The following is an 11,727-nucleotide window of genomic DNA, read 5'->3' on the forward strand; positions in this document are numbered from 1 at the left end:
CAGCCTGGTCAACATTAAAACATTTGCTCCAACTTTGAACTTTTGAAGTTCTACTGATTCAACTACCCGATTAGGAAGATCATTCCACAACTTGGTAACAGCTGGAATAAAACTTCTAGAATACTGTGTGGTATTGAGCCTCATGATGGAGAAGGCCATTTAGACAGGGTAACTTATCGAACAATTATGGAATTATGGGGTTTTCATGCCACGTAGATTACAAGTGATACTGAAAAAAAATCGTAGTAATCAAATTACATTATAATCGCATTAAAAGGCAAAGATAATGAATTAAACCGATAAAACAGCCATATCAGAGTTTTCTGAGAATTGATCTACCTCCCTTAAAAATTTTTATCGTCACTTGATAAGTGTTCTAACACATGGTTTAATCTCCTTAAAAAGGTTATGCCGAATTAAATTCAGCAAATAAACAAAAACACATATAGTCAATTTCTTTTAGCCAGGCATATTTGCACAGACTCGCAACGGTGCCCTTTTAGCTCGGAAAAGTTTCCTGGTCGCTGACTGGTTGGACAAGGTAATTCTAACCAATCAGCGATCAGGAAACTTTTCCGAGCTAAATTGGCACCGTTGCGAGTCGGTGCAAATCTGCCTCGCTAAAAGAAATGGACTATAGTTTACCATTAGGAATATGCACACTAAAAGATCACAAATATAAAAAAACCGAATGATACTGAGATTTACATCTGACTTTGATACATATACCAGGAGGGCGTGGTTGAAATATACTACAGTATTAAATAAAAAATAATTTGTCTTTATCGATTGTATTAGTATACTAGCTGAACACCACGGGATTTTCAATGCTTGCTTGCCAAAATGCATGAAATATCACACGAGCTTGGGCTGAAGATAAATAGAAGAAAGACAGAGATAATGAGATTGGAGTATGCAATGGAAGATGAAATATCTTTGGAAAGAGAAAGGGTTAATGAGGTGGAGTCATTTAAGCACTTAAGAACTATGATCTCCAATACGGAGTTTAGGGAAAGATTGAAAAAGAAAACAAATCAGACAATGGCTAAGTTAAGTAAAACTTAGAAATAAAATCGCCTGAAATTACATATAAAAATCAGACTACATATCAGTTTAGTGAGATCGGTGTTACTTTATGGACATGAGTCATGGTATGACCATAAAACAATCTCCAGTAGATTTAGTAGATTTGAGAACAAAGCCCTCAAAAGGATATTGAGGGTTAAATGGCAGGACAGAATATGAAATGAAACTGTAACAGAGATTACTCGAGTGCCATATGTGGATGAGATCATGATGAGAGGTAGACGAAGATGGTTTGGGCATGTTCTTCGCACTCCACAAGAGAGATTAGTTCACAAACGTTCAACTGGGCTTCACAAGGCACTAGAAGTTGGAAGACCCAGGCCTACATGGCTGAGGACTATGAAGTGCAAAGTAGATGATGAATGGAGAAGTATTGAATTAAGAGCTCAAGGTAGAGACGACTGGCGAAATCTAACCGAGGCCCTTTGCATCAATAGCCCTTTTCTTTGAAGAGCTTTTATTACTGCTGAAGTTTTTGAATCAAAAGCTTTCTGGTAGTCTAAAAATACCATACATGGTGGTTTATCATGCTCTGTTAATTTTTCCATTAGCTGGTTAACTATATGGATATGGTTAGCTGTTGAATACCCACTTCTAAAGCCTGCCTGCTTTCTTGGTTGATTAAAGTCTAGCTGTCTTTCTGCTCGGCCTAATATGATCTTTGTAAATATTTTACTTATTACTGAGTGTAAACTTATTGCATGGTAATTTTTCAGGTCTTTTGTGTCTCCCTTCATTTTCAAATTAACTTAATGATAAAGTTTTTCCAAGCTGTAGGTATAAAGCATTCTGGGAGATATTTTGTGCAAATTTCATTGAGTTTTATATATATATATATATATATATATATATATATATATATATATATATATATATATATATATATATATGTGTGTGTGTGTGTGTGTGTGTGTGTATGTATACATACATACATATATATATATATATATATATATATATATATATATATATATATATATATATATATATATATATATATATATATGTGCATATGCATATATATATATATATATATATATATATATATATATATATATATATATATATATATATATATATATATATGTATGTATGTATACATACACACACACACACACACACACACACATATATATATATATATATATATATATATATATATATATATATATATATATATATATATATATATATATATAAAACTCAATGAAATTTGCACAAAATATCTCCCAGAATGCTTTATACCTACAGCTTGGAAAAACTTTATCATTAAGTTAATTTGAAAATGAAGGGAGACACAAAAGACCTGAAAAATTACCATGCAATAAGTTTACACTCAGTAATAAGTAAAATATTTACAAAGATCATATTAGGCCGAGCAGAAAGACAGCTAGACTTTAATCAACCAAGAAAGCAGGCAGGCTTTAGAAGTGGGTATTCAACAGCTAACCATATCCATATAGTTAACCAGCTAATGGAAAAATTAACAGAGCATGATAAACCACCATGTATGGTATTTTTAGACTACCAGAAAGCTTTTGATTCAAAAACTTCAGCAGTAATAAAAGCTCTTCAAAGAAAAGGGCTAGATGAATCTTAGGTTAAAACACTTGAAGATATCTATAAGGGAAGTTCAGCAACCCTAAATCAACATAAAGATAGTGTAAGTTCCGATTGAGAAATGAGTTAGACAGGGAGACCACATCTCTCTTAAATTATTCACAGCATTCCTAGAAGAAGTTTTTTTTTTTTAGATTTAGATTGGGAAAATGTAGGAATCAACATTAATGGGGAATACCTTGACAATTTAAGATTTACAGATGATATATATTTTAAATATGCAGCCCTAAGACTATGTAATAAGGTCCCACAAAACATTCGAATGATTGAAGACATTAAGGATTTCTTGAGGAAACTGAAGATTTTCTTATTTCATGAGTCCTTTGACAGTGAAGATTTAACAACAAATGAAGAATATGAGACATGAAACGTTAAATACTCTGAATGAATAAGATAAAACGACAGTGGAGGTTCTGTAGAGAGTGGGGTTCCCCTGCTGTATGGGACCGGAAAGGCAGCCATCGAAGTAAGTAAAGATATAGCTCCATTTAGTGAATCATGGGAGGAATTGTAAAAGATGATAGAAGATTTGGACAGAGAATGAAGAAATATAGGACTGAAAATTAATATAAATAAGACTAAGACAATGTTCAATGAAAATGCAGAGGCAACATATAAGGGCAATGGAAGAACCTCTAGAGATAGTTAATGCGTATACGTACTTATGTTTCCCAAGGGCATGAGACCAAAATTAAGAATAGGATAAGCATGGGATGGAGAGCTTTTGGTAAACAAAATGAGATTATGAAAAGTAGAATGCCACTTTCTCTAAATGGAAAAATATGTAATCAGATGGTCCCAGCAGTAATAACTAATGCATCAGATACTTGGAGTCTTACAAAAGTCTTAGAACATAAGATAGTTACAACTCAAAGTGCTTTGGAAAGATTAATGATGATATTAACACAAAGAGACAGAAAAAGAGGAACAAGGATGCGAAAGCAAACTAAAGTAGAGGATAACTAAAAACACGTAAGAAATAGAAATAGACATGGGAAGGGCATATGAGAATGACAAATAATAGATGGTCATAAAGAATATCAGACTGGGTTCGAGATATTACAAAAGGAGTAGGAAAGGAAAAAAATACGATGGACTGATGAGCTAAGAAAATTTGCTGATATAGTCTAACAGAAAAACCATAAACAGACAGGAGTGGAAGGACATGGCTGAGGCCTTTGTCCCACAATGGACGAGCAATGGCTGATGATTAATATATATATATATATATATATATATATATATATATATATATATATATATATATATATATATATATATATATATATATACATATATATAAATATATATATATATATATATATATATATATATATATATATATATATATATATATATATATATATATATATATATATATATATATATATATATGGTGCGAGTGAGTAGAACGCCGTACTTCCTTATTATGTTGAAAAGGTTCCACAATGATGTATGACGTGTATAAAAACTAGTTCTTTGTATAATCTACAAAAATACACTGAGTTTTTATACGTCTTACATAATTGCGGAACCTTCTCAACACACACGGACTCACACACACACACACACACACACATACATATATATATATATATATATATATATATATATATATATATATATATATATATAAATATATATATATATATATATATATATATATATATATATATATATATATATATATATATATATATATATATATATATATATATACTGTATATATATATATATATATATATATATATATATATATATATATATATATATATATATATATATATACATATATATATATATATATATATATATATATACTGTATATATATATATATATATATATATATATATATATATATATATATATATACTGTATATATATATATATATATATATATATATATATATATATATACTGTATATATATATATATATATATATATATATATATATATATATATATATATATATATATATATATATATATATATACAGTATATATATATATATATATATATATATATATATATATATATATATATATATATATATATATATATATATATATATATATATATATATATATATATATATGTAATATAACAAAATATTGAAAACAAACCCCCTAATTCAAAATTGTAATCTCTCTCTCTCTCTCTCTCTCTCTCTCTCTCTCTCTCTCTCTCTCTCTCTCTCTCTCTCTCTCTCTCTCTCTCTCTCGACATCTGATTAGAAAATGTAATGCCTTTCATGTTCCAACACACCCCACATGTGCTGAAATACAGCAAAAAATAAAAAATAGAGACACAAAGGTATTCTGCTCAACATGCTTAGTCTGGATAGAATATATAATTAAGTCGAGACTAAATCTGCAAATAGTTGAAGAAGAAGAAGAAGAAGAAGAAGAAGAAGAAGAAGAAGAAGAAGAAGAAGAAGAAGAAGAAGAGAAAATGAACAGGATATGTGTAAGGATGCAGAAGAAATCATTGATATAACTTATGATGTCATGCAACAACATACTTATGAAGAAATAAATTATCAGATGGAAACAAATAATAGACCTAAGAGACTCTACCCCGACCTACATACTTTTAGGGAAGAGCAAGAACAAGAAAAAAAAAAAGAAAAGAAAGATATAGTCTGTAATAGACTGAAAAGAGGGAATTGCAGATTTGGCGAAAGATGCTACTACAAGCATCCAAAGATATGCCATAATTATGAAATATATGGTAAATGTGCGTATTTAGACGGATATGGAGACGAATGCAGAGATCTCCATCCAAAAATATGTAAAACCCTAAAAGAAGGAAAAGGATGCAGTTTCAACAAAAAAATGTCAATAAATGCATCCTGCAACTATGAATGAGAGTAAGAAAACTCAGCAAACTGAAAAGAAAAACAAAAATGAAACAAAAAAAGAAACAAAAAAGCAGGCCGCGTATATATCGCACTATGCACCAAAAAAGGACTTTCAACCCAAATTTGCACAAATAGAGCCCAACTACAAAGAATGCATCCATAATGCCAGGGGTTGGTGCAGATATGGGGATAATTGCAGGTTTACACACAAAAATAAATATGAAGGCGAAAGAACAAATATAATAGAAAAGTTGGATTTTTTAATGGCAGAATTCAGAGAAATGAAGAAAAGAACATCATATCAGAACAGGAAGGAAGCATGGGAGAATCCATATTATTACCAATATTAAATAATGGGGATGAAACACAAACCATAATAGTGATGAATGCACAGGGTTTAGTCACAAGTAACTCTAAAAGGAAAATAGAGTTCCTAGAAGAACTAACCCAAATTGAAAAAATAGATATATCAAATATAAGTGAAACATGGTATTCCCAAGAGACTGGCAGTGACGACCAGATAAAGGGTTTCCAAACTTATAGATCAGACAGAAAAAAGAGGAATCAAGGGGGAACCACAATATATGGAAGAGACATAAATCAAGGAAAAGTCTGTGAAAAATACAGCAACACAAAATGTGAATTGATTGCAGTAGAATTTGAATTTGAAAAACTAGTGAATATTGTAGTTTACAGACCCCCAAATACTAAGGAGTTTGACATGATAATAGAAAAAATAGATGATATATGTAGAAACCATAAAGACTGGAATATACTCCTATCCGGAGATTTTAACTTTCCTTTCGTGGATTGGAGAGAACGGATAGAAGAAAGTGATTGTATGTATACATATAAAAAAGAGAGTAATAGTAGCGCAGAAGATAAGAGGCAATTTGAAAAGCTTCAAGATATGCTATTAGAACATAATATGCAACAAATAAACCACATTCCAACAAGAAAGGAAAATGTCCTAGATCTAGTATTTGTGAATGAGGTGAATTATGTTAAAGAAATAATAGTGTATAACACGGGAATTTCAGACCACAATGTCATAGAATTGATAGTTCATTCCAAAGCAAGTGATCGCAGAATTAATAAAAGCACAAAACTTTGGGAAGGATATGGAAAATATAATTTTTACAGTAAGAATATAAAATGGTCAGAAATAAATGAAGAACTGAATAAAGAACGGAAAAATGTATTTGTAAGTGATAATATACAGGTAAATACGGACATACTGTACAAAATACTGGAGAAAATTGTTGAAAAAGATGTACCGGAAAAAAACAATAAACAAAAGACGTGCATACCAAGAGACAGAAGGATCTTATTTCAGAAAATTAGAAAGTGGAAGAAAAATCTTGCAAAAGAAAAAAATGTGTGGAAAATGAGGGAAATAAAATGTAAGATAGAAAATGCAGAACAAAAGATTATACAGTCGAAAGAAAATGAAAAAAGGGACTTAGAAGAAAGGACACTTCAAAATATAAAAAGAAACCCCAAAGTACTTTACTCCTATGCAAAAAAGATGAATAAAGGGAGAATAGAAATAGGCCCTCTAAGAATTGAAGGACGGCTAACGAATGAAAAAAAGGAAATATGTAAAATATTAGCAGAAAAATATAAGAGCGAGTTCACGCCAAGAATTGCGAATGAGAATGAAACAGAAATGAGAGAAGAAAATGTTGAATATCTAACGGATATAGATATTAGTGAAGCAGATATTGTCAAGGCTATAAACGAAATTAAAAAATGGATCGGCAGCCGGACCAGATGGAGTTCCAGCGATTTTGTTAAAAAAAAACTGCAAACACTATCACGAAGCCGCTTGCAATACTGCTAAGACAAAGTGTAGATATGAGCGAGATATGTGTTAAACATAAATTAGCTTATATAACCCCTATCTTCAAAAGTGGATCAAGACTAGAGGCAAGCAATTATAGACCTCTTAGTCTAACATCACATATTATGAAAGTGTATGAGAGGGTAATAAATGTTGTTGGGGTATTAAAGCCAACACTTGTTGTTGGCACGGGCCTTTCCCTTGGTTGGCCCGTAGGGGGTAATAAAAAAGAAAATAATGAACCATTTGGTCAAAAATAATTTGTTTAATATGGGTCAACACGGTTTCGTGCCTGGAAAAAGTACACACACCCAACTGATAGCACACTATGAAAACATATACAAAAATATGATAAATGAAAAAGATACAGATGTGATCTATCTAGATTTTGCAAAAGCCTTTGACAAGGTAGACCATAACATATTGGAGAAAAAAATGAGAAAGCATAATATTGTGGGAAAGATAGGAAAATGGGTAAAAGAATTCCTGCAAAACAGAAAACAGATAGTGGTTGCAAATGACGAGAAATCAGATGAAGCCCAGGTAATATCGGGTGTGCCACAAGGTACGGTATTAGCTGCACTGATGTTTGTTATTATAATCTCAGACATAGACTGTGATGTTGAAAACTCTGTAGTGAGAAGTTTCGCCGATGACACAAGAATAAGTAGAGAAATTACTTGTGATGAAGATAGGAACTCACTACAAAGAGATCTAAACAAAATATATGAATGAACGGAGATAAATAGGATGGTATTTAACTCCGATAAATTCGAATCAATAAATTATGGAAACAGAGAAGGAATGGTGTATGCATACAAGGGACCTAATAATGAGACAATCACAAACAAGGAAGCAATTAAAGACCTTGGTGTAATGTTAAATAGGAATATGTTATGCAACGACCAAATAGCAACACTGTTGGCTAAATGTAAAGCAAAAATGGGAATGTTATTCAGACACTTTAAAACAAGAAAAGCTGAACACATGATTATGCTTTACAAAACTTATGTACGTAGTACACTCGAGTACTACAATGTGATATGGTACCCACACTACCAAAAGGATATTGCGCAAATAGAGAGTGTACAAAGGTCCTATACTGCTAGCATAGAGGAAGTTAAGGACCTTGACTACTGGGAAAGACTGCAATTTTTAAAACTATACAGTCTAGAAAGGAGAAGAGAACGCTACATGATAATACAAGCATGGAAGCAAATAGAAGGAATTATTGAAAACATCATGGAGCTTAAAATATCAGAAAGAGCAAGCCGAGGTAGATTAATAGTGCCAAAAAATATTCCAGGTAAACTAAGAAAGGCGCACAGGACATTAATCCACTACGCACCAGCATCGATAATGCAGCGACTATTTGATGTGCTGCCAGCTCATCTAAGAAACATATCAGGAGTGAGTGTAGATGTGTTTAAGAATAAGCTCGATAAACACCTAAGATGCATCCCAGACCATCCAAGACTGGAAGATTCAAAATACACCAGAAGATGCATTAGCAACTCTCTGGTGGATATACGAGGTGCCTCACACTGAGGGACCTGGGGGAACCCAAACAAAAAATAAGGCAATAAGGTAAGGTAAGGCTCTCTCTCGGTTGATTATATCTTTAGTTAAAACTTATATAATCTACACTGACGTCTTCTATAACTAAATTTCAGTGTAACAGTTTCATAATGTAATCTTCATCCCTTCATAGAAAACTAATGCAGTTAACATTAATGTGTCTGGATAAGACTATATATCTAGAACGAGGTACTCTAGGAACATCCCCATTACTTTGACTTTGATAAAATATAATTTGGAAACTGATATGTAATTCTTCTTGATACTGATATAGAATGACTATTAATTATTTTTATATCATTATAATGATGGTAATGGAGAATGCTTACGACTGTATAGTAATCTGTTGTTGTTTAGTAGCAAGTTTCAATTTAGCAGTCATCTGTAGGAGATCTCTCCAAATTAAAGAATACGGGTAAAAAATGATCATAAGACAGTTTAAATTCCCAAGCAACAACTGCAGAGTTGAAAGAAATGATATGTAAAAGATGAATGAAGTTCATCTCATCACTGACCATAACTCTCTCTCTCTCTCTCTCTCTCTCTCTCTCTCTCTCTCTCTCTCTCTCTCTCTCTCTCTCTCTCTCTATATATATATATATATATATATATATATATATATATATATATATAGATAGATAGATAGATAGATACACACACACGCATATATATATATATATATATATATATATATATATATATATATATATATATATATATATATATATATATATATATATATATACGTAAACACACATATATATACATATATACATACATGTGTGTATGTGTATATATATATATATATATATATATATATATATATATATATATATATATATATATATACATATACATATATATATATATATATATATATATATATATATATATATATATATATATATATATATATATATATATATATATTGCATTGGCTATGCCTCAGATATAACTCAAGATTATTTGAGCTAATTCCCACGCTGTTGCACTTACTTACCCTCGTCTATTGCGCACGATAAGCGGATCAGAAATTCTCAACAAAGAGCTATTTAAGATGTTATCCCTAACACGTGACTTTCATGCATTCAGCCACAAATAGTTTATGACTTTAGATTAACTATGGGTCGAGAATAAAGACATAACGGGGATTTTTTTTCTTTATTAATTGTCCTTGTATGAGTCAATACAATAAAGGTACCCTGACACTTGCATGACTTTATGCCACGAATTTTTTCATGGCAAGTCGTGACATTTTGTGGCACGAACTGGAAGATAAAAGAAAAAAAAATTACCTCAGAATCACAGCTGACCTGTCCACATTGACACGAACTGACACGACGAGTTCACGCATAGTTTGCGCACTTCCCGCATCGTCCCGACGAGTTCATGAACAGTTCGCGCATAGTTCACGACCCGGTCACGAAACTTTGTCGTGACCAAAATTTTGAACATTCCAAAATTCTCGTCACGACATGCCACGATGTCACGACGGGTTTACGAACACTTCACGCCAGTTCACGACGAGTTCACGACTCGAGTCGTGACAATGGATGCCACAAATTCGTGCAAGTGTCAGCCTGGCTTAAGAAAATAAACTTATGCCAGGCTGACACTTGCATGACTTTTTGACACGAATTTGTCGTGGCAAGTCGTGACATTTTGTGGCACGAACTGGAAGATAAAAAAAACAAACAAAAATTACCTCAGAATCATAGCTCACCTGTCCACATTGACACAAACTGGCACGACGAGTTCATGCATAGTTTTAGCATAGTTTGCGCACTTCCCGCGTTGTCCCGACGAGTTCACAAACAGTTCGCGCATAGTTCACGCCGCATTCACGAAATTTTGTCGTGACCAAAATTTTGAACATTTCAAAATTCTCATCACGACATGCCACGATGTCACGACAGGTTTACGACGAGTTCACTCCAGTTCACGACGAGTTCACGCCAGTTCACGACTCGAGTCGGGACAATGCGTGCCACAAATTCGTGCAAGTATCAGCCTGGCTCAAGAAAATAAACTTAAACAATTTCTCCATTGAAGGGGATACGACTTCACATTGACCCTACTCTACATATTTGTAACTAAAATGGGTTTGACGTTAATGATCGTGAATATTTTGAATGATAAATAGTTTTTGACTTTTGAGCAAGAGGACCGTCGTAGGAAATGTCATAAAAATAAAACAATATACCTTAAAAGAGGAAGCCTAAAGAAATGAAGATAACTAACAAAATAAATATTTTTCACTAATATGCTGAGTTTAACAGTGAAACTTTTTTTTTTCTTTTTTGAAAATCCTAAGTTTAAGTTGCACTATTTTGAAAACCTCAAGTTTAATAGTCCAACTTTTATTAAAACCCCACGTTTAACAGACAAACTTTTTTCTTGAAAACCCCAAATTTAACAGACAAACATTTTTCTTGAAAACCCCAAGTTTAACAGACAAACTTTTTTCTTGAAAACCCCAAGTTTAACAGAAAAACTTTTTTCTTGAAAACCCCAAGTTTAGCCGTCAGACTTTTCTTTTCTTGAAAAACCCAAGATTAACAGTCAAGATATTTTTTCTTGAAAACCCAGTGTTTAACAATCAAACTTTTTTTCTTGAAAACGCCAAGTTTAACAGCAAATATTTTTCTTGAAAACCCCTAGTTTAACAGTCAGACTTTTCTTTTCTTGAAAACCCCAAGATTAACAGTCAAAAAATTTTTTTTCTGGAAAATCCAGTG

The sequence above is a fragment of the Palaemon carinicauda genome, chromosome 30 (genome assembly GCF_036898095.1).
Source record: "Palaemon carinicauda isolate YSFRI2023 chromosome 30, ASM3689809v2, whole genome shotgun sequence".
Classification (NCBI taxonomy): domain Eukaryota; kingdom Metazoa; phylum Arthropoda; class Malacostraca; order Decapoda; family Palaemonidae; genus Palaemon; species Palaemon carinicauda.